General features: G+C 32.2%; 1 protein-coding gene across 3 annotated transcripts in view; it reads right to left on the minus strand.

The window, feature by feature from the left end:
• LOC141514973 (oxysterol-binding protein-related protein 8-like) overlaps nucleotides 1–24,443 on the minus strand; it is a 70,321-nt gene that overhangs the window by 33,623 nt on the left and 12,255 nt on the right. The window contains exon 1 of one of the 3 annotated variants that reach the window (XR_012476171.1): nucleotides 8,475–12,505. The exons of the other annotated variants lie outside the window; for them this stretch is intronic. The gene's annotated coding sequence lies outside the window, so the exon portion shown is untranslated. Of the gene's footprint in view, nucleotides 1–8,474; nucleotides 12,506–24,443 lie in introns of those variants that run through there. 3 annotated transcript variants of the gene reach the window in all.

The raw sequence follows: 24,443 nt of genomic DNA on the forward strand, positions 1-24,443 counted from the left end.
ATAAAGATGACAAAAGATTGGCATTCAATACTGAAAAAATTGTGGAAAAGAGGCCATTGCATTATTGACAGATCATGGGAACTTGTATACCATTCTTGAAAGAGATTCAGAATTATGTAATGATAATGTTTATCCTTCATTCTCAAAGATGACCATGACAACAAGGAGGTGATACCATGACAAGCATTGAATTGGATTTGAGTAAGGGAGTACTATCCTAAGATAGCAGTCTCACTTTCTCCTCCAGAGTCATCTGGGTCCAATGGCCAGATATAAATCAGTACAACTGGCAATGGCCCTGGATCAGTCAAAGTTAAATGACTTGCCCGAGATCACAGAGCTAGTAAATGTCAAAGTCTGACTTAGGGCAGGTGCTCTATCCTGCATCACCCAGCTGACCTAGAATTAGGAAAAGAAAATTATTAAAATGTCCATATCCAAACATTCCAATACTAAGATAATACTTCCATATACCTTTTAAGAAGATATTAACAAAAAGGCTCATATTCATTGCATTGCAAGACAATTCTGAGAAATGGGACAATTTACATGAATTTATTAAAAGTGAAGTAAGCAGAAGCAGGAAAATTACATATTATATAATCTTAAAACAAAATAAATATAAAAGAACAAACAAAAAACAACAACAAAAATCCAAATGCTATGTAATTATAATGAACAAAATTGGTCCTAAATAACATATAATAGAGAGTATCCCAAAAGTTTAGCATGTATTTTAAGTGATTAAAGCTTAAAATCAACATTAAAACTTCTAGAACATGCTGAAACCTTCCAGCTTGAGCAGTAGTGGGTATGTTTGTGGAAGACTATATATATATATATATATATATATATATATATATATATATATATATATATATATGTATGTATATATATGTATATATATTATAAATCTGATATGTGGGTGAATTTTGATCAACTGCTTTGTTCTCCACTCTTTCTCTCTGAAAATTTTGGAGTTGAGTTCCAACATGGAAATTCCCACATTATATTTATAGAGATTAAAGTAATTATTTTGACTCAGTTTAAGAAATAAACCATTAAATCAAAATATTTCTAGGATTACTAGTATATCTTGGGAAAGCTAGCTAGAAATGATGATTTTTTTAAGATCCAAAAGAAAGCAAATCATCAGCAGATTGGACAAATGGGAATATATAATAAACAAATAACATGTGCTAAAAACAACAGGCAAATAAATAATGCCACAAAACTGTAATTAGAGCAGCATTAAGGTCAAGATCTACTTAGCAAGAATAAAAAGGAACATGTTTTACAGAAGTTTGTTAGTTTTGTTGTTTTGGGGGTTTTTTTAAGTAAAAATAATACTGACTCCTTTTTCTATTTATTTTCTCTGGGTCTACCTAGATAGAGAGCACATGCAAAACTAATCACAAGCAGTTTATTTAAAAAACAAAAAACCCAAGAAGTAGTAGTCGTGGGCAGCTAGGTGATACAGTGGATAGAGCACCAGGTTGAGTCAGGAAGATCTGCATTCAAATCTGTCCTCAAACACTTATCAGCTGTATGATCTCCTGGGCAAGTCACTTAATCCCTATTTACCTCAGTTCTCATCTGAAAATGGGGGGACATTGGAGAAGGAAATGGCAAACTACTCTAGTATCTTTGCAAAGAAAATTCCATGGATTTAGGAACAATTAACTAATGGAATAATACCACAAAATAGTAGTAGACATTTTAAAGTAATTTCTAGTAGGTAAATAAGAAAACATGTTCTATATAAAACTTGGTTTTCATTTGCTGAAATATCACTTTCCTTCTTATGTTATACCCTAGACTTTATTAAATAACTTTTATATCATGATGGGGAAAGGGAGAGAAGGAGCAATTCTATATCATGAAAGGGAAAGGGAGAGAAGGAGTAATTCCTCTTTTCCTGCATGAAAAAGAAAAATTATTTCATTTTAACTGCTGAATCTTGTTCTTTGATAAATGAAAAAAATAGAATCTTAAAGATAGAATTTCTAGGAAGATAAAACTTTACTCTAAATCAGTCTAAGACTAGACCATTAAGTGAAATAATTATAAGAAATTCTTAGATATTCAGATTAGGAATATTCACAGTTTATTACAATAAATGTATTGTGATGAGAATTTCAATACATTAATTATCAATGGTAAGGTGCTTCAAAGATATTCTGTACAGGCATAAATTAAAAGATTTTCTATTCAAAAATAGAGACTAGGGGCGGCTAGGTGGTGCAGTGAATAGAGCACCGGCCTGGGAGTCAGGAGTACCTGGGTTCAAATCTGACCTCAGACACTTAATAATTACCTAGCCGTGTGGCCTTGGACAAGCCACTTAACCACATTGCCTTGAAAAAAAGAAGACTGGAAAAATAGAGACTAAAGAGTCTCTCAAAGCATTCAAATTTCTAATCATTTTAAAACCCAATGAAGCTATTCACTTAAAATATGATCATGCTTTGATTTGGAGCTCAAAATTCAAGCCCAGAAATAAGGTCATCCAGAAAAATAAACCTTCTATACCTACATACTCCAAATCAAAGAACTGTTAAAAAGGCTGATATTGGATACTTCCGCAATTCTATCCCTGAAGTTTTCACAAGCATGCCTACCTGAAAAAGGAAGTTACATCCTATGGCACCTGCTGTGAGCCACAGGAGCTTTATCAGGTCATTTCTTGGGGTTTCTTTAATCATTATATATATATATATATATATATATATATATATATATATATATATATATATATATAATATTTATATACACATATATATGTATATGTATGTATGTGTATGTGTGTGTGTGTGTGTGTGTGTGTGTGTGTATATATATATATATATATATATATATATATATATATATATATATATTACATAAAACTCAGAAGATTCTATTTTGGGGCAAAGGTGGCACCAGCCCTGGAGTCAGGAGGACCTGAGTTCAAATCCAACATAAGACATTTAATAATTACCTATAATAATGACCTTGGGCAAGTCACTTTACCCCCATTGTCTTGCAAAAACCAAAAAAAAAGACTTTATTTAATGGACCAATAATCATTAATTATACAAAAAAGGTGTTTCAATCACATAAAGACTGTTTTGTAACAAGAATTTTGAGCTTAGGCAATAAATTCTCTACATCAAAACCCTGATTAAAATCCTCTAATTAAAGTATTTAAAAACTGCTCCTTGAAAATCCCAATGAAATAAAAAATATTCACATAAATTAACAGGTAGACAGTGGAGTACATAAAACTACTCTAGACTTTCTAAAATATTTTTATGCATTATCTCACTTCATATTACCCTGTACAACAGACAAAAAGGGTATCATTGTCCCCATTTTGTAGATGATAAAACTGAGGCTCATAATTTTCCTGTGGTCAAATGCTTATTAATTCACAGAAAAGAAACAAACAAACTCAAGTTTCTTGACTCCAAGTCCTATTCTCTTCCTATTGGTACACAAGATCTATAAAAATGTTTATCAGAGATGCAGGTTGTTATCAGTGAGTAGTACAGACTCTTATGATACTAATTTAAGTTTTTCTATAGACCAGAACAAAAAGAAAAAGTAAAGACTAGATTTACAAATTACACTGATATAGCTAGTCAAAATGCATGGATATTTGATTTAGATGATAACGAGGTATAATTTGATCTCTTACTATCATCAAATATAATAGAGATACAATATAAAATGAACTAATATAAAGCTCTGGAGTCAGACATTGATTTATTTTGTAGCTGAACAGATTTCTAAAGAACTATTGTTTTGTAAAAATAAAATTAAGTCTGTGTTGTCTCCAAACCAAAAGAATTTGCCTCTTTTAGAAATTTGTTACTTTTATTTTTGTATCATGATAGTTATAATAAAAATGATATGGATAAATCAAAAAAGTTAATGTTTATATAATGTTTTATTTACAGTCAATCTTTTAACTATATAAATTACAACACTGAGAATTAAACAAAATTTACCTGAAATTACTTTGGATTAATCAGTGCATTGGACAAAGGGTGTAATAACAAAGTTATTCAAACATGTAAATCTTTGATCTTTCAAATAACAGGGGGGAAAAGGAAGAGTGGTTTGGGGGTTTTTGATTTTTGATAAATGTGAAGGAAACTTTTCCTCCTTGTAAATCAAGAACTTCATAAATGGAAACAAAAGCTCTGAGTTATGAAAACACCAAGTTGATTCTGTGGTTTTCTAACTTTTCCTATTCCACAAAAAGCAAATCATCAGAAATCAGAAGGAATGATTACTGAACATGGAATGAAAACCTTGGTTAGTTTAGATTTAGACACATCATATACTACTTGTGTCAGTGGACAGCAGCACTATTAATGAAATGCTCTCTGAGAACAATCCCACGTTTCAATCTAATCTCCCCATGACTCCAGTGTTCTTGAGCTGCAGCCTAAACTACCCCAATGTAAAGTCTTCAATACCTCACCACCAGTCTTAGTTCAGGACCTTGTCCTCAAACTACCTTCAAATTCAGGCACAAACCCTAGACCTTAAATCTATTCTACAAAAATCTTACAGTAAGAATTTCTCCTTATTGGTTTGATGCTAGTTTTCTAACTCAGAATCCAACAAAAGTTCTCCCTTTGAATAAAATATTAATTCCTGACTAAAGTTTGAACATAATGAACAAATTGTAGTCACCCCACCATCATCAAATATTTAATGATACTTTCATTAAACTATACTCTCAATGTCTTCAAGATTAAGTGCTTACTATGTACAAAGCACTTATCTGGCTTACTTTTCTCATTAGCCAATTCCCCCTGCCATCTCTGGTTCTGTTCGACCCACTTCTTCCCTATTTTTGGCCAAAAAACTATTAAATTTATGTCTATAGCATTCAAGACTTGTCCCTATTTCACCTTCACATTTCTAATCTCCCTAAGCATTTAAAATTAGTCAACAATAGGCTTTATTTCAGTCAACAAGCACTTGAAATATGAAGTATCAGAGATGCAAAGAAATACAAAAACAGACCATTGCCCACTTTTAAGGATTTTACAATCTAGTTTTTAATTCTAAGGGCAGAGGAAGGACAAAATGTAAATAAATAGTTAATTAAAAGATAAAGAATAGATGAAAGGCTGATGAAGGACACAAGTCTAAGTACCTGGGGAAATTAAGAAAGGCTTCATGCTGAAGATGAAATTTAAGCTGCTTCTTGAAAGAAAGCAGGGGTATACATTTTTTTTATTTCCATTTATGTGCATATATCCAGACTCTGCCTAGATCAGCATTACTGGGATAAAATTAAGATTACCCTACTAACAATGCAAAAAAAAAATAGGGATTTTGCACTATTCATTTAACTAGGATTTGGGGAATCCTAGTTACTTGAAATAAATGAGGTAATAAAGCCTCAACTAACCATAATTAAAATAACTCAAACTGTCAAGTAATCAAAATTTATTCAAACATGCCATTTTTAAAAAGAAAGAACCAATTTACAAGAAAACAGGTGATCACATTCAGTCATATGTTTCAGTTACATCTTAGGACCATACTCATTCAAATCAATCTCTTATATCTAAGAAATATAGTAAATAATAAACAACTTTCAGAAGATAATGGCACTATAAAACATTCAATAATCCAAAATTTATCTTTAGGATGGAGTTGGGAAGATCTCAGACACTATCTAGTTTAACCAAGTGAAAATCTGAAGACCAGAAAAGTAACAAGACCACTCAAAGGGTCAAAAAAGGCAGTAAACAAGGCAAAGAAAAAAATCAAAACCAGATTCTCCTAATTCTAACATCTATACTCATTCCTATCCCACTATATTGCTAAGGAATGAGATCTGGAAGCCAACTACCATCCCTGCCACTAAGTGGAATTAGTCTGTTATGGGATTTTAAATTTTCTATCTATTAATTCCTTATTTTCCTCTTTTCATTGACATCAAGTATTTCCTACTGAATAAGGCTGGCAAGCATACCAACACATTTAAATAAGATTTTCAACTACAATGACAAAGTTAATCTTCTACTGACCAAAAAACCAAAACTGGTCATAACACTTGATATAAAAACACCCTTTCAAAGGTGATAATGTAAACAAAACATATTATATACTCTTTTGCCTTAAGAAAATGAATCCATTTAACTTTTCATGCCTTTTCATTTTTCTATCTCCTTAATACCAGACTGCCATGTGTCATTCTTCCTGTTTACTGTATCTACCTATAAATCCTCTTCCATTCTAGTTTTATGGGAATAATTTAAGAAGTCTTTTTAACACTGAAAATATACCAAGTGCTGACAGATCTGGAGTGCTTGAAATATATAAAGCATTTTCTATGTATTACCTCATTTAATCATTACCACATTTAATCATTACCACCCCTTTGACAAATGAGGTTTTGTAAAGCTGAGTGATTTGCCCAATAAACAGGAGACAAACTTAGCCCCAGGCCTTGAGACTACAAAGTCTCAACTTTCCACTTCAGCACAACTACCACTATCTAAGGGAACTCACAGGTGACTTTTGGCTTAAGATTTAAGATTTTTTAAAAGTTGTGGGAAGGTAAGGGAAATGCAACATGTATTTTTTTTTAAAAAGGCTTAATTTGATTTCACTGCTTCTCGGTGGATTAAAAAAAACTATGCTAAATGTCCTTTCTTTCCATTAAGAACAAAGAGAGGGAAAACATTCTCCATTATTTTTTTCCTTCTAGTACAAGCACTGATTAAAAGCAAAAACAAAACACTACTCACTTACATTTCTATTAAAACCATTTGATCCTATATAACTGTTACTATATCTTAAACTAAGAAAATGCCAGTATTTCCCACCTTTTCTAGTTTTACACTGTGATTATATTCATGTCATCCAGTCTTTGGACCTTTACTTAAAAAGCTCTCCTAGTCATACCTGTGGAGAAGGAAGACTGGACAAAAAAGAGTTATTGCAAAACTACTAAGGAAAAAAAAATCCATTTTAACTAAATTTCACATTTTGTGACTACTGGGAGCTACTGTCTTTTTATGTTGACAAATCTCATTCACAGTAGAAGCATAGCATGAAGGCTAAGCTTGTTGTTCAAGAAAAAGGGAAACAGTCATAGAACTAAGCTTTCTTTGTAAAAGCCCATAGATATTAAAGATTATTATTAATGATTACTAATTAAATTATTACATTAAGTACTTTGAGAAATACAAAAACGCTAAATTTTTCAAGGTTACTTTAAGGTAAGAAAGGCACTGTGAAATTTACTATTTCAGATATGTTTAAGTAAAAAAGCAAATATAAGTTCACTGGGACATTTAGCGGACTAATAAATAAATAAAAACCAGAGGCTGAAAAACATGTCAGTAGGTGTACTATACTACCCAGATATTGAGGCCAGTTTATTTCATCTGTCTAAAGTTTTGTGTAATATACATACTCAGCTTCGAAGGTCTAATTACTTTCTTGCCTGTCAAGTAAAAGTCACAATTTGAAAATAATTATCTCTGTAAATAAACTACACGAGACTTTCACAAGGTTAAAATAATTAAGGATATGCACATTATATGGGTGTGTATATCAGCAAGGCTCAAGAATATCATATAAAATCAAAATCAAAACAAATACACAACTTATATTTCAATAAAACAAACAAAAACATAAAAACGACAAATTTGAATTCTTATATTTTTCAGATGAATATTAAAGCATATGTAAATTTTACTTCATAATGATACAAATTTTTTAAGAAATAAATGCAATTATTGGCAGTATGTAAAAGAAAAATCTATTCATGATTCTGTTCTTAAACATTATATACAAGGAGAAACAAAAACCCTAATTGTTGTAACAGTTAATGGCAATAGAAACTTCTTCAATAACAAAGATCAATTTCTCTTTGTATCTTAAATCCTGAAAACTGTTAGTGTTCATTCTAAAAATACTAGTTTCTACTCTTAATGGAGATAAGAGGTTCACATGCTATTCAATATTTAGAAAATAGTCAAGGGAAAATAATTTCAAAGCTTAAGGTAATAATGACAACACTGTTCATTCTAGCTGATGCTCAGATATTATTTAAAGACTGTTTAGAATGCAAGTTTTTTTATAATTGCAAGTTGAATAAGTAGATTGAATATAACTACTTTCCAAAATCCTTTGATGCAATTTTAGAATCCATAGAATGTTTTAATTTTACCAGTTAAGGGCCATTACATTTATGTTTATATTTAAGAAAAACTATGTTGTTTTAAGCACTCAAAACCTCTGATACACTGAATTCAAAGTTTTCAAACTCTCCTGACAAATTTCAGAAATGATAGAGAAAGAATAAATGAAAAAAGTTTTATTTCTGTTTCTGAAACAGAATCCTTCACTACAAATTTTTCTAAAAAGGAAAGCTATTTATAAAGTCAAAATACTTGGCTATTTAAGTACCAAGAATCTGCCTAATAAGACAAAAAATTCAAGATAAAACAAACCTGGCAATGCAGGGGAAAGTTCATTGTATCCTCCAAATGAAGCATTCCGGACAAGCTTTCGGCCATCAATTTGTGGAGGAAATATAAGAGACGAAACCCCAGTACAGGAAGTAAACCTACGTAGCTGTGGACTCTTCTCTTTCATGGCTTAGAAGCTCTGTTTAAGATATATGCTCACACTGGAGGCTAGTTAGAACAGCAGGGGGTAGCAACGGCAGCCTTTTATGTTCTAGTGTAGTACAAACAAAGGACAAATACACAACAGCAAAGGAGAAGGACCAGAAGACTGTCAAATCAGCAATAAACAGAGAGAAGAATAGAGAGATGGATGGAAAAAGGCATTAAGCCATGCTGCTGCTTTTTTCAAATGAACTGATAAACTGGAAAGGCTTCTCCCTTCTATTTCACATTTGATCACACTTTCAATTGAATTGCTGCTTGCTGCCTTAGAAACACAAAACAGCAGTCATTACTTGGGGATTCAGAATACAGTAATGAAATCAATTTCTCTTCTCATTTGAAGAACTGAAGGCTTACTTCACAGCCATTATGTTTTAAATCCCTCCACTTTTACCCACATCTCCCTATTCTTTCCCTATGAAGCTTTGTACACTTCTAAAGCAAATATTAAAACAGAACATTGTATTTTAACAGATACTTTTAGAGGTATATCTAGTCCACCTTTTGTTTCAACCATAATTAAAAATTCATAAGGAAAGCTATTCTCTCAAGTACCATGTTCCAAAGACACCATCAAATGTTAATACTAATGAATCAATTAGAGATTAAAATGACCTTACTATAAGCTTGCACTTCATAAGAAAGGCTCCCTAGAAACAGATTTTACTGAGATATAAACTATAATTCTTCAATGTATCAAAACATTTAGCATAAAATCAACTACCACTGCCTTTTTATTTAAAACTCTCTCTATATTTGCTTTTTTAGAGCTGCTTTCCTAATAAAACTACAAAATTATATTATATTTTGAACCAGTTAATGGGATGCCTTATCATTTATTCTGCTAGTAAAGCAAATAGAAAATTGATGTTTACTAGCAATCTAAGGCAAAACCTATTTTGACAGCTTCCCAAATAACTTTAACTGTCAAAGAAACTACCTATCCAAAATCTGATAATTATACCTTAGCTAACCTTAGTTTTAGACAAATATTCTGCACCTATTTACACTCTTTTGTTGGATCTGATTACAAGTCCTCCCACCTGATAATTAGCACCCAGAGAGCTGGACAGCAGCATTCAGCAGCTATCACTTGTCAAGATTTTTCTAGTCCTCCCTTGAAATGAAGAGTCCTTCCCTGCTGTGCATAAACTTTACTGCTATCTCATTTTTCTTAAAAGACAACAGAATTCCCATAAAACTTTTTAGCACTATGGTCCCCTTTGGCAGTTTGGTGAAGTCTATGAAGCTCCTCAAAACAATGTTTTTATATTTTTAATATAAAATGTATAGGACTGCAAAAGAAAGCAATATTGAAATACACTTGACAAAATATTAAGTCAAGAACTGCTGAAACAAAGCATTAATGACAGCCAAAATGCTATACATTGAAGGGAGTGGGATAGAGATGAGAGGGATAGGAGGAAGACTGGGAGAAAGATGGAATTCACTCTTACTATAGAAATCTAATAACTTCTGACTTACAAAAAGCAGGAAGATAATAAAGATAAAAAATTCTAAACAGCTTCTTTAGTTGGTACCTTGGGGGGTTGATATCATAACTTATTTCTGGCCCTGCATAAGGAGAGAAGTCAGACAGTCTTCTACCTAACAGCAGACAAAAACAATACCTACTACAAAACAATGATAATTTCACAATGGTTTAAAGCATAATGGGCAGAAAATATAAGGCCAATGAGAGATACACTAAAAAAACAGAATGGAGGAATTATATGTCAGTAACTCCATGAGACAGTGAATAGTAAAGTCAAGAGGTTGGCAAAAAATAGAATAAGACACAAAGTCTCTACCATCAAAAGAACTAACTTAGAAAACAGGTTATGGATAGATAGAAAACTACCCCAAATCTATTAAAACTAGAGGGTATGTGAGGTATAAAATGGATGTTGTGATTATATTACATTAAAAAGTTCTTATACAAATAAAACCAAAGTAAGCCAAGATCAGAAAAGAAGTATAAAACTGAGATTTTCATAGACAGTCTCAGATAAAGGACTCATTTCTCAAATATATAAAGATTTTTGTCAAATTCATTAGAATATGTCATTCCTCAAATGACAAATGGTCAAAGGATATGCAGGTAATTTTTCAATGATGAAATCAAAAATGTATAGGGGCAGCTAGGTGGCACAGTGGATAAGAGCACCAGCCCTGGAGTCAGGAGGACCTGAGTTCAAATCAAACCTCAGACACTTAATAATTACCTAGCTGTGTGACACTGGGCAAGTCACTTAACCCTATTGCCTTGCAAAAAAAAACCCACCTATATAGTTACATTAAAAAATGCTCTAAATCAGGGCTGTTCAACTTTACTTTTAAAAGTTTTTATTGAAAAAATAGACAATATATTTTGATTTGCCATTTTAGTGAGAGCTCTGCAGTAGCTAAGCTTTGTTTTCTAAAGTATTTAGTAAACCTACATGGGGCCGCATTTTGGAGAGCCCTGCTCTAAATCATTGTTGTTAAGACAAATGTCAAGTAAAATAGTTTTGGGATATCTTACAAATATCAGATTTGTTAAATATTGGATGTCCTTCAATTGGCAATTCACTTAACATATTGTAAAATATGACTGTGATAGAAAACTATTGCTTATAAGAAATGATGAGCTTAAGAAAAACAGTACTGATGAAGGAAGATGTTACCCACCTCCAGAGAAAGAACTTATAAATTGAAAGTATGTCCAGAATAGTTTAACACACACACACACACACACACACACACACACACATATATGTGTGTATATATATATATATATGTATATTTTATGTATAGGTGTATACACATCAATCTATATACACACATCTATATATATGTGTATGTGTATAGATGTGTGTATATAGGTACATGTGTATGTATTTGTTATTTAATTGTAGCTCTGGGGCAAGATGGAGAAAGATGCATAAAATTTAAAAAGAATATAATAGAGAACAAAAGAAAATTTAGAAAAAAGCACAGAAAAGCTGATAACTGCAAAAAATGGGTAATATTATTGCATAATTTTTTAAAAAGTTAATAGGCTGAAATATAAATTGATGATTTTATATTGAATCCTCTATGTTCTGTAATGTACATAGAAATACTTTTTTCTCATTTTGTATCTAAGTTTAAACTGAATATTTTTTTAAAAGAGGAAAAAAAATCATAAAGTAGAAATTGAGAATCCAGCAGTCACTTCCTGAGAGAAAGTCTAGAAAAATCAAAAACGAAATCTAGAATTTCAAGGTCACAAAAAGAATAAGACAAAGAAACAGAAAGAAACAATCCAAGTTCCAAGGAACCACAAGACTGCATTGCAATTAGCATAAGTTACCAAAAAAATCTTAAAATATTCCAAAATACAGATTTAAGAAGGCTTAGAATGAAGAAATAATTCATTTTGCAAAACTGAATGTAATCCTAGAGGGTATAAAAAGGATCTATACAGAATAGAGAACTTTCAAGTATCCTCAAAGAAAAGGAAAAGGTTGGGTAGAATCACTGCAATACAAATTCAGGAGACAAGAAAAAAAAATGTAAAAAATCTGAGCCATAAGAATGGGTCAAATGCTTATATCTTTTTTTTAGGTTTTTTTTTTTTTTGCAAGGCAGATGGGGTCAAGTAGCTTGCCCAAGGCCACACAGCTAGGTAATTATTAAGTGTCTGAGACCGGATTTGAACCCAGGTACTCCTGACTCCAAGGCCGGTGCTTTATCCACTGTGCCTCCTAGCCGCCCCTAAATGCTTATATCTTAACATGAGGAGGAAACAAACGTTCCCTTCAAAATGCTGCTGGCTTTTCAGAAAGCAAAGGGAATGAAGAAATTTCAAGGTTCTATTTTGCCACAGAGCAATACTTAATGACAAATATGTATATATATATATATATATATATATATATATATATATATGTATACATAAAGCTTACTCAAAAAAGTTTACTCAAAAAGCATACCTGGTAATTTTTCTAACTTAAGATTTTCTTTCCTAAATGTAGAACTTAAACATTTTTTGAACATCCCTTTATAATTCTAGGAAAAGCTTCCAGATTAAGATTCTGATTTCCTGTTATGCTCAAAATATGATATATTTGGAAGTAAGATATTTATAAAGATCCTAAGTCCAAACCGTTTCCCAAATCTAAGAGGTAGATTTTCAACATTAAAGAAAATTTTGTACAATATACATAAATGACAAAGTCACAATGTAATTTTTTTCTGTAGCATAGTAAGTACACCATGGCAACTAATGTTGTTTCAAATCTAAGCAGGTAGTATGTAAGCAAAGCTTCTTTCTGTATCAGCCTGTCAAGTCAAAGCACCATATTTCAGAAATATAGAGCTAGAAGTAGAATATAGAATATAGAACCTAGAATACAATTCAAATCCCTCATTTTTACAGATGAGAACCAAGGTTAGTGAATTTCTCAAGGTCACTCACCCACTGTCAGAAGTTAATATCTTACTTTTAGTATGAGTATTTTATCAGGAAGATAAGAGTTCAAATCCAGCTTCAGACACAAACTTGATGTGTCAGATCACTGGACAGATCACTTAACCTCTTCAGCCTCAGTTTCTTCATCTATAAAATGGACATTATAATAGCACCTACCTCAGAGGGCTATTTTAAGAACCAAATTAGATACTAAATGTTAAGTGCTTTACAAGTTTTTCCCCATTTCCCGTTTATTTTCAGTGCCTCTAGCTAATCTACATTTTCCATAGTGGTTTCCATGTTATCTCCCTCATTAAGGAGCAGGGTCTGTCTATTGCCTTTTTTGTGTTCTCTGAGGTTCAATAGATTGATTGATTGACAAATCTTACAGAATATCTTAATGCTAACTATCCTCATCCCATCAACACTCCTGCCACCATCATGGGCCTTCTTATTACCATTCTTAATCAGGGAGCATTTCCCAAATCCTGTCCCTGCTTGCAGATACTGAGCAAGGTCCTTCAGACCTCAAGGAGCTTCCGTTCTCTGGACTTGTCCTCTAATTCAGGACCTCATCAGCTTTCATCTGTACTAGAAGAACAAACTCCTATGAGGCCCAGTTGCCTCTAAACCAGACTGCAAGTACCACAGCCAGTCTAATCTTCTTGCACCATCTAGTCATAAGACTATAAAACTTTTAACTGGCTCTGGGCAGAACCAGCCAACCAGGGAAGAGGGTCCTTCCAGGGTGAGAAATTCAAATGATGTGAGCTTGGAGGGGGCCAAAGTTTTCAGCACCTATGAAAGCAAATCTGGAGAGTCAGGAGTAAAGCTTGGAGTAAAATGAAGACTAAATGGGGAATCGAAAACAGGTGGGATCCTACTTTCAAGTCACAAGGACGGCCAAGGTATGGCTTCCTTTGCTCTGGTTTTGTTGGTTTTAAAAAAAGAAAACAAAAGCAAGGGGTACAGGCATATATTAGTAAAGATATGACAGAAGGGGAGGAACTTATTTGATACAAGCAGGACACAGGAGAAAAGCGATTTACAAACATAGAGGAAGGGGTAGAAAGAACAAAAAAACAGAACTAACATATTCAGAAAAATCAAACTGGAAATCAAAACAGTAAACACTCTCAGGTACATATGTGCACACTCACAGATGGAAACATACACACATACACATACTGATTTGATAAAATTAGGAGTTCCTTTTTAAAAAACTAAGATTATTTTTAGATATTATAAGTATTTTAGACTACAGATAGTTCCTTGAGGGTAAGAAAGGTCTTGTGTGTGGGTGGGTGTGTCTTCCACCAACATATTACTCTTGCTTTTATGTAGCAACTGAAAGAGTCAGAATTGATTATAAAGTAATACACACTCTGGCCAGTCCTCTTAACAACACTGCAGCTTCCATAACAAATGTGTTAAATGAGATGCAGACATAAGAGAGTCCACATTCTAGACATACAATCTAGCACTGAAAAAAAGGTTAAAAATCATTTAAGTATACAATTTTGAGAAGGAAGAAAGTCAAACTACAAAGATGATTAAATCAATCACAAAACTGATAATCAAGTATTTATACAGCAATGACTAAGCACAGGGCTTTAAGATAAATACCTCTTTATAAAATATTCTTCACTAAAAGGAGGTGGGAGGTATTACATTGACCCAGCAACAACAAAACAAGTCTCCTTACAATGCACATAGCTCATAAAATAAGAAAACCATTCTCTATCTCTGGCAGTGCAGGCTAAGTAAACAAGTCTATTAAATAATTTATAAAAGAACATAGAAATTAAGAAGGAAGAGAGTGACCTTTGCTCCACAATAGAAATCTGTACAAAATGGTTCTTCATCCACTCCCATCCCTTTGAAAAGAGGAGAGGCATGGAAGCTGCTTAAGCTGAAGTATTATTTAAGTCTCACTGACGATAATACAGTATGATAGTTGTAAAACACAATCTTATTATCCTAGAGTTATAAGTTACACATTACCAACATTAAATGTGATCAATATAAATGCTTTTCATAACAAAAAACAAAAGTCAACAATTTTCAAGCATATCAAAAAATATTTTACTAAATAATATTTAAAGAAAAGAGTTAAGTATTCTTCTATATTTTAAGTCCCCTCCCAACACACATACACACACAAACAAAAACACAATACCAGAAGTTACCTTTGTGGAACACTTTACATTTACAGAACACTTTTTAAAATTTGTAAAGCATTTTCAAACATTATTGACATTTAACTTCAAGATCCAAGAATTTTTTGACAGCTAATATAACCAAAATCCAGATGACTATTTTAGAGCAAAGTCAGATTGAATTAAATTCAATCTAAACATCTCAAAAGAGAATTAACTCAGAATCCTAGCTAGGTATTATTTCCCAAGGCAATACAGACAAGGGGGTAGAGTCCCTTTTCCTACTATTTCCTAGTCACTAGTGGTAGATGCTTTGACTTGACTTCTCTAGCAAGATAGAAACACAAAAATTAGGACATATTAGCCATTTGGAAACTGACTACAATGTCCTATAAAATAGACAGAAATTGTCCATAAATCAAAGTTTTAATTTACAAAATGAAAAATCACACATGAGTCAATAAAGACAAATAAATAAGGCTTTTATGAATTGAAGAATTGAAATAGCAAAATCAAGAAAACAATATAAGAAGAATAATTACAATAGCGTAAACTGAAACGAACAAAAAAAAATGAATGAATGTTGATTCATAATTATGATAAACTTGACCCTTTAAAGGAAAATAAAAATGCATCTTCTCTGTAAGAGAACTACAATGAGGGTGTAATATTACATATATACATATTTTTTCTATTGTTTTTTCTCATTAGAAATAGCTTGCTGAATAAGAAAGGATGACATGTTTGGAAATGTGTAGGAAATGTTACAAAAACCAATAAAACAAGATCATAAATCTAGAACTGGAATGGAAGAGACCTCAAGGTCGTAAAGCCAACCCCTTCAATTAATAGAAAAAAAAAAAAAAAACAAACTTAAGCCCAGAGCTATTAAAGGTGGGATTTAAACACTGGTCTCCTGATTCCATAGGAATGTAAATTTTTAAACTTTTCAAATTTACTTGAGGAGGAAGCTTAAACTCTAATGGCTAAAATTAGTGCATGTGTTCAAGTTTTCAGTACCATGGCCAGTCTATCCCACTCTAAAGTCCTGGGAAATGAAAATTTAGGAAGTAAGGAATGGAATAAGAGACTTTGAGGAAAAAGATAAGCAAAAAGATAAGGAACTCTTGAGAAAAGAATACTATAAGGATTTATTGGCAACTGGAAGGCCTCCTATTTCTGTCAATCATCAGCAAACTTCCAGTTCCCTGGTTATCTCCTTTTTTTTTCTTTCACAGCTGAAATGCACTCCCTCCTTCTCCGCATACTTAGAATTCTCAGCTTACTTTAAAGCAGAACTCAGTTATCACCTTCTACAACTAGGTCTTTCTTGACAGTCTTCCCTTTCCTAGAATTATTCATACTCTCTCCTTAAGTATTATTTTTAAATTAGTTATTGTGATCACAATTTGTATCCAGTACAATATATTTTCTGAGCATGGTGATTATTGCTTATTTCTGTATCTAAGTGTCCAGCAAAATGCTTTGAGCACAGAAAGAACTTAGAAAATAAGGATAGATAAAGGTAGGAGTGACTTTTATCCTATGGATCCTGAGAATGTATGAATGCTTCTAAACTAGAGGTTTTCCCTGTTTATGAAGTATACAGTGTAAGGACTTTGTTTTTACTGCTAATAACAAGAGGGAAATGAGAGTGGGGGGAGCAGGGGAGGTAAAGAAGTCCAGCTACCTCATGCTTCTGAACTGATAAATTTCATGATCTATTTCTAATTCTAACATCTTGGGGTCCTGATCCTTTTCAAATTACCATTAACATTCATGTTTACTTGATAGGGATCTCAATTTCAATTGCTTAAAAAACTAAATTTTATTCAAGCTATTACCTACTAGAAATTCCCTGCCCAAAAAGTCTTGGAGATAACCTCCTTTTATGAACAAACAATGGGAGCCCTTTGGTTGGTTTATATATCTGTATTTCACTGTATGAACTATCTTTTGCTCCCGCTTAAGTAAAAGGGCTTTCCTAAATTTGTATCTTTCCTTTACCCCCATCATATACCTGCTTTTATATTACTCTGTATTTTTTGTTATTTTATTAATAAGTTAAGGCAAAAAGTGTAAAACTTAAAATTTAGGGTTAAAATAAAATGACAGAAAACATAAGTTAGATAAAGTTTATAGCTTTACAATAGATAAGACATATTTTAATACATATGTCTTATATACATAAATGACACCTTGACCAATTAATTCTCATGCTCATTACAACCAAGACTACTAATCTCCAAGGTACCAAGTTATAGTACAGACTAAATATGGTTTGTTGGTTTCATTATTGATTCTTAAGTTTTATCAGGTAATTTTCTTTTGCTGTTCAATGAGAATTTTGAAAGTTAATGAAAGGAATTAACAATTTAAAAATTAAAATAATTGTGACAAGTAATTTTAAAAACATTAATGTATTGAAAATTTAAACTTTAAAAAGGAACATTTTAAAATCTATTTTAATACATATGAAAGAAAAAACTTTAAAAATAAATGCCATATTTAAGTTTATCATACACAAAAAAAGCAAATTTTTAAGGAATAAAAGTTTAATACTTATTTATATGCCAGTAGTATTATTCACAACTAATTTTTAAAAAATTCAGTCTGATTGATTTTGTGTGTATCTTACCTAAGACAAAAGAATTACTTCGGTTCATGGACAAAAGTGATTTCTTGTTTTGGTTTTGTCTAATGTTGAAGCTAATGAATGTGCTCTGTATGTTTCACCTTCTGTGAACAACATTTAACGTCACTCTAGGGATCTGGCATAACACCTTCAGTCTTGTAGGCTTTGTTTCAATGATATTCACCTTTAATTTTGAAATTTTTTTTCTACTTTGCAAACAGATCCCAAACAATCCTTTTTACAATTTCATCGAGAGTGTCAATGAATATCAATGAATGGGGGAGGGGTAGGAGGATGATGAAGACAAGAAACACAAATAATCGTTTTTATGCAGACAGGAAGAAAAGTACAACTACCTGAGATAAGATCTAATTATTATTCACAAGGGATAATATATGAAAATATAGCTCAGCTTCATTTTAAAAACAATTAAAGGATCATATTACTGAGTTGTGAAAGTTGGATAAAAAGAATATTTTGTGCTATCTTAACCCACACATAGCCAAAAAGCAGTACTTAGGAAAAAAACTTACATTCTAAATAAAAGCAATGCACTACAATTTTCTCCTATCAAAAGAAAAATAAAGGACAGCAGAAGTATTATCTACAATATTTTGACAATGATGACAAACATAATGTGTATTCAACACTCTCTAAGAGCTAAGCAGTAATTTAATCCAAAGATTCTGAATTATTTTTGTAGCAACAAATCCTGTAAGTAGTCTAGGCAAGTCTATCTAGCCTTTTTTCAGATAATGCTTTTAAGTGTATAAAATGCACTGGATCAGAAAGGAAAACAATTATATTTGAAAAGAAATATTTCCCCCCCATCCATGTCCATGATCTCCTAAATCTATCCACAGACTTCTTAAGAGGTATTGTTTCAAGGATGGGTGGGGAAAGAAGGGAGAAGTCAACAAGTTATTTGTCTTCTCTTGGCAAAACATTCAAAATATGCTAGACTCAGCTAACTAAGAGGTAAAATGAATAACATCTTAGTTAAGATAGTAATAATAGTCAAGAAAATATTAAACCATATTTAGAGCTTAAAGAATGAAAAATAGGAATCTATCCAGTAAAAGCAAAATATGTATATAAGTGACTAATCCTACACTTCAATCTTTTTCATTGATCTTATATATCCAATAAGATTATATGATTGATACTCTCTTAAAAAAAGGTAAGAATGGCAAAAGGAGATCATATTCTGGAGTAAAATTAAACAAAATTTTTAAGGATGAACAGTTATGTGGAATCCATTATCAAAAAATGTTCAGAAAGACCACCTGGAGGACATAACACAGGAACGATGAAAATTCCTAAGTATTAACAAAACATATGTATGGTTTACAAAAAAAAGTAATTGATATTATAATTCCTTCCATGAAACATCATGATTCAGTCATCATCAGTCACACTCAGATAATATATTTTTTCTGTTGGTTCCCTGTCTCTCATTTATTACGTGGTCACTCTGTGTTAAGATACAGTTTTGGACATCAGAAGTTTATATAGAGATGAATACAAATGTGCTGATTCAAAAGAGGTTAAGATAGTTTCCATTTATAAAGGATCTTAAGGCTAGCAAAACTCTTCAGATGCATTATATCACTTCACAAATGTAGAAAGGTAGTATACAATAGTAGAAAGGAAGTACTATTATTCCCATTTTACATATGAACAAACTGAGACTCAGAAATCAGGTAATTTGCCCACGGTCACATAGCTGGACTTGAATGTAGGATGTCTTGACTGAATATACAATACTCTTCACTCTGCCAGGTTAGAATATGAAATGAGAGTTTTCCTCTAATTTGGAAATAAAATATACACAAACTAAAATAGAAAAATATTATTATCTATAGCTACAATAATTTGCATTTAAAAAGGACATGAGGTTTGGTATACAGAAGTGGAACTAAGGGTAAAAGGAGGCAGGGTGCACATAGAACACTTTAGTGATCTTACCCTGGGCTCCTGATTTATCCAATGTTTTCTCATTCACCATTTAGTCAAACATTATTTAAGGTCATTATTTATTATTTATTTTTAATTGGACCATCCAGTTCTGTTGAACCATAGATAAACCACTGTACTTAATATCTGAGGAAGGAAGTCAAAGTATCAGTGCTATCTATCCAACCAGGCCAAGTTCATCCACTAGTTGAAATTATGGGTACAAAAATATGAATCCATCATCACATTTATGTCTGTTACAGTCGTATGAAAAATATTAATATCTACAACTTTGTTATTATGTAGAAAGGAAGGCATACTTGTAAGAATGCACATCACCCACAGCTGACAGTTTATATCAGAAACACTTTCTCATTTTGAGAATGGCAGTATTTGCTTAATTGCATCCTTCTAAGAGGCAGCACATGTGATAAACAGAGCATAAGAACTAGAATCAAGAAAAAGTGATTAGATTCAAATCCAGTCTCAAATATCTATCAACTATGTACCTCTGAGTAAGCAACAAACTCAGAAAACAGGCATCACACTAGAATCTATTTCCCAGCATTATTGTGAGGATCAAATATGAGAGTGTATATAAAATTTAAGTACTGAAAAATAAAAGAATTATACAATTATACAAATTGGAGTTACAATAATTATTACTGTTGGTATTCTTCCAAATGACAAATAGGTGCAAAATCTATAATCTCTAAACCAAATCTGTTTGCTTTGTTGGAAGAAACACTGAATTTGGAAAGGAATTGAGTTCAAATCCTGACTTGGCTCCCTATTAACCATGAGAACTCATATCAATCACTTCGTTTCTTTAGCCTTCAAACTCCTCACCTAGCATTGAATCCTATGAGTCTAATAAGCCAAACTGAAATTATGGGAAACTATAACTCTCCATTTCTTTTTTCAAAAATTGCCAAAGAAAAAGTGAATTACTGTTTTTGGAAATAATAATAAAAATAATAGCTGATACATATAGCAATATGAAGTTTGTGCAGAACCTTAAAAACATTGTCTTATTTGATCCCAACAAGAACCATGAGATGTAAGTGCTATTATTAGCCACATTTTTTTTTTAGAAAATTATAACTATGAGAGTACAAATGACTTGGTCATGATCAGAAAGCCAGATCTTCCCAGTACCTCAAATTCAATACATTATCTATTATGTCCTACTCTATTACCATGAAAGTATGAACAGATCTATCTTTGAAAAAAATCCATATCATAGGAAATGGGAAAAATAATATAAGACTAAAGAAGGACTAGTGTTGTCTCAGTTTTCAAAAAAGGGAAATGAATAGAAACTTCAAACCATAGACCAGTCAACTTAACCTGATTTCCTGGGAAAATTTTCAACACAAACATTAAAGGAATACTGCGAAATATTTTTTAAAAGGAAGCAATGATCTGTCTAGTTTTATCAGAAACAAACATTGCCATACTAAGTTCATTTCCTTATTTTGACATGATTACTAAACTAGTAGGTAATAGAAATGTTGTAGATATTACTTTACCTTTTTCTTTTATGGCAAAATGTTTTATACTATTTTGTAGAGAAGATAAAGAAATATGGACTAGACAATAATACATGTATCAAGAACTGATTGGATAGCTGTCAAAGGGGAAGGAGGCTTTTAGTGTAACACTAAATCTGTCCTGGGTTCTATACTATTAGATATGTTTTCTCAGCCTATATCAAATTGCTTTCTGCTTGGGGTGGGGGGGGGGAGAAAGAAAAAATGTAAAACTCAAAACCTTGCCCAAAAATTATTTAAAAAACAAATAAAGTATTTACAGATTAGAAAAATCCAATCAAGTTCCCATATGAAAGCTAGAAACAAGAATTACCTATTTCAAATTAGTTCTGAAAACAAGCAGAAAGATAATTTTATACTTCAAAATGTATATTTTTAAAACTTCATTTTTAATATGCTTAGGCTTTTCTCTCTCCTTTCTTACTAGTCAGCCATACCTAAAATATACCTATTATATTGAAAGAACATCTTAGGTTTTCAGAAATTTAGTTTAAAACTATAAAGATTTATTCTAATTTGGTTTATGGTTCTGAATAAATTTGCCTAGGCTGAATAATAGAAAAATTCTAATTTCTCAAGTTTATTAAGAAGGATCCCATATTCTAAAGATTTAAACACAAATTCTAAAGAAACTTACATTTAAATAATTCAGCGTTACAGCACTTAAACATAAATCACACTAGAAATAACATCAAATTCCTGTTTTGATGTTTTTGGAGGTTTTTAGGTGGTCTCACAACAAAAGAGTTAATTGTAGGAATGAATAGTATTTAAAAGGCAGAAACATAATCTGGGGTGAGCTAACAGTATGATTACAGGCAAAACCCTGGAAATGAGTAAGAAATGGAGAGCAATGATGAAACTTAGAGGAGGACTGGGATTTACATTGTCAAGGGAAAGCCACTGGAAAATTCTGAGCAGGAAAATTACAAAATAGAATTGGTCCTATTTATGAGTAACAACAATAAGTATGTTGATAGGGTGTTATTAAATTAAGAGATGACAGATTAAAGAAAAGCCAAAACCCTAGAAGGGAGAGCTAATTTGAATGTTAGGAGAAAGCAAAAAATCTTGAAAGTCAATAGTGCTGGCTAGTCTAATAAGAAAAAAAACGAATAGGTAAATATAAACTTGAATTAGGGAATGTAGAAGAACAAAAATCAACTTTACAAGTACAAAATGAGTAAGATGTAGCTTTAGAGTAATAGCTAAGGGGAAAGTTATAAATTACTGAGAGGACCAAATGGTCAACAGTGTGATAGAGGGTAGCCCAAAACACTAATTCAATCTTAAAGTTCTTTTTTTTTTTTTAAATCATGATGTTCAGGTTACAGAGATTAAAAACCACACTGTATTCTGCCTGGTTAGACATCTAGAGTAAATTCTCCGCCTTATATTTAAGAATGCTGGAGAACATCCAGAGGCAGGTGACCAGGACAACAAAGGGTTTTGAGATCATAAAATATAAGTAATGCTTGAAGGAACTAGGAATGGAACTAGCTTGTCAATTAAAAAGTGGAATGCTATACCTCTGCTCATGATAGACTATCCTAATGAGAGTTCCTCAAGCATCTTCAAGCACAGATTGCTACTTGTCAAAGATGATATAAAGGGAATTTATGTTCAGATATGGTTTCGACTAGACAGTCCCAAAAGAGATTTTTAACTATTAAGATTCCATGATGCTTTTGAAAAGTACAGCAACAAAGCAGAAAGGACTGAAATCTAGGAAACAGGTTAACAATTCGATATAAGCATAGAAAAATAAGATACTGGATGAGTATATGAAATGATAAATGTGAGAGAATTTAAAATGGTTATAGAGAGAAATCCTGGTGATTGACTAAATTTAACAGATGAAAAACAGGACTAAAAAAGATTGTTTTAAGGTTTATAACTGAGTGACTGAGAAAATAAAATACTGGAAGACTAGGCTAGAGAACTAGTCGAAAGATGGATGGCAGATTCAAATTCTGAACAAGTTGAATTTAAGCTAGAATGAGGATTTGACAAATGAAAGCTAGGAAGCCAACTTGTAGCAGAGAAGTCAGGTCTAAAAATGTAGATCTCAGACTATCAAAGTGGATATCAGATTTCTCTCTCATCACATTCAATGTGGATCAATGTATACCATGGGAACAATGTAAAGATTGGCAAATTGGGGCAGCTAGGTGGCGCAGTGGATAAAGCACTGGCCCTGGAGTCATGAGTACCTGGGTTCAAATCCAGTCTCGGACACTTAATAATTACCTAGCCGTGTGGCCTTGGGCAAGCCACTTAACCCCATTGCCTTGCAAAAAAAACTAAAAAAAAAAAATTGGTAAATTGTCTTCTGGGAGGGTAAGACTAGGGGGAAAATTGCAAAATTCAAAATAAATAAAATCTTTAAAAAAAAAACACAAAGTATATATCAGAGTATTAATTCACCACGGGGGCAGGCAGCTAGGTGGTATGGTGGATAGAGCACCACCTGGAGTCAGGAAGACCCGAGTTCAAATCCAGCCTTGGACACTTAATTACCTAATTGTATGACCTTGGGCAAGTCACTTAACCCCATTGCCTGGCAGGGAATCAATGTTTGGAATTTGAGAATACTCAAAAGTAAGCAATGAAAAAAAATGAAAAGGAGCAAGCAAAATATGGAATGAACAGGGAGGCAGGAAGTTAATATACATTAGCATTTTTCTAGGCATCCTTATTTATACCTAAACGCTATCATTTTTTTCAAAAGTTATCTATAGAGGAGCGGCTAGGTGGTGTAGTGGATAAAGCACCGGCCTTGGGAGTCAGGAGTACCTGGGCTCAAATCTGGCCCCAGACACTTAATAATTACCTAGCTGTGTGGCCTTGGGCAAGCCACTTAACCCAATTTGCCTTGCAAAAATCTAAAAAAAAAAAAAAATTGAAATTGTCCTTAAAATTATTTTGCTTGAGTGGTCTTAATAAAAGAATTTATGGTAAAGAATAATGGAACAGTGTATTAACAACATGGGGATATGTTCAACTTAGTATATTAACAATATGGGGAGCTTTGAGAAAATGATTTGAAAA

Source organism: Macrotis lagotis, chromosome 2 (assembly GCF_037893015.1).
Source record: "Macrotis lagotis isolate mMagLag1 chromosome 2, bilby.v1.9.chrom.fasta, whole genome shotgun sequence".
NCBI lineage: Eukaryota > Metazoa > Chordata > Mammalia > Peramelemorphia > Peramelidae > Macrotis > Macrotis lagotis.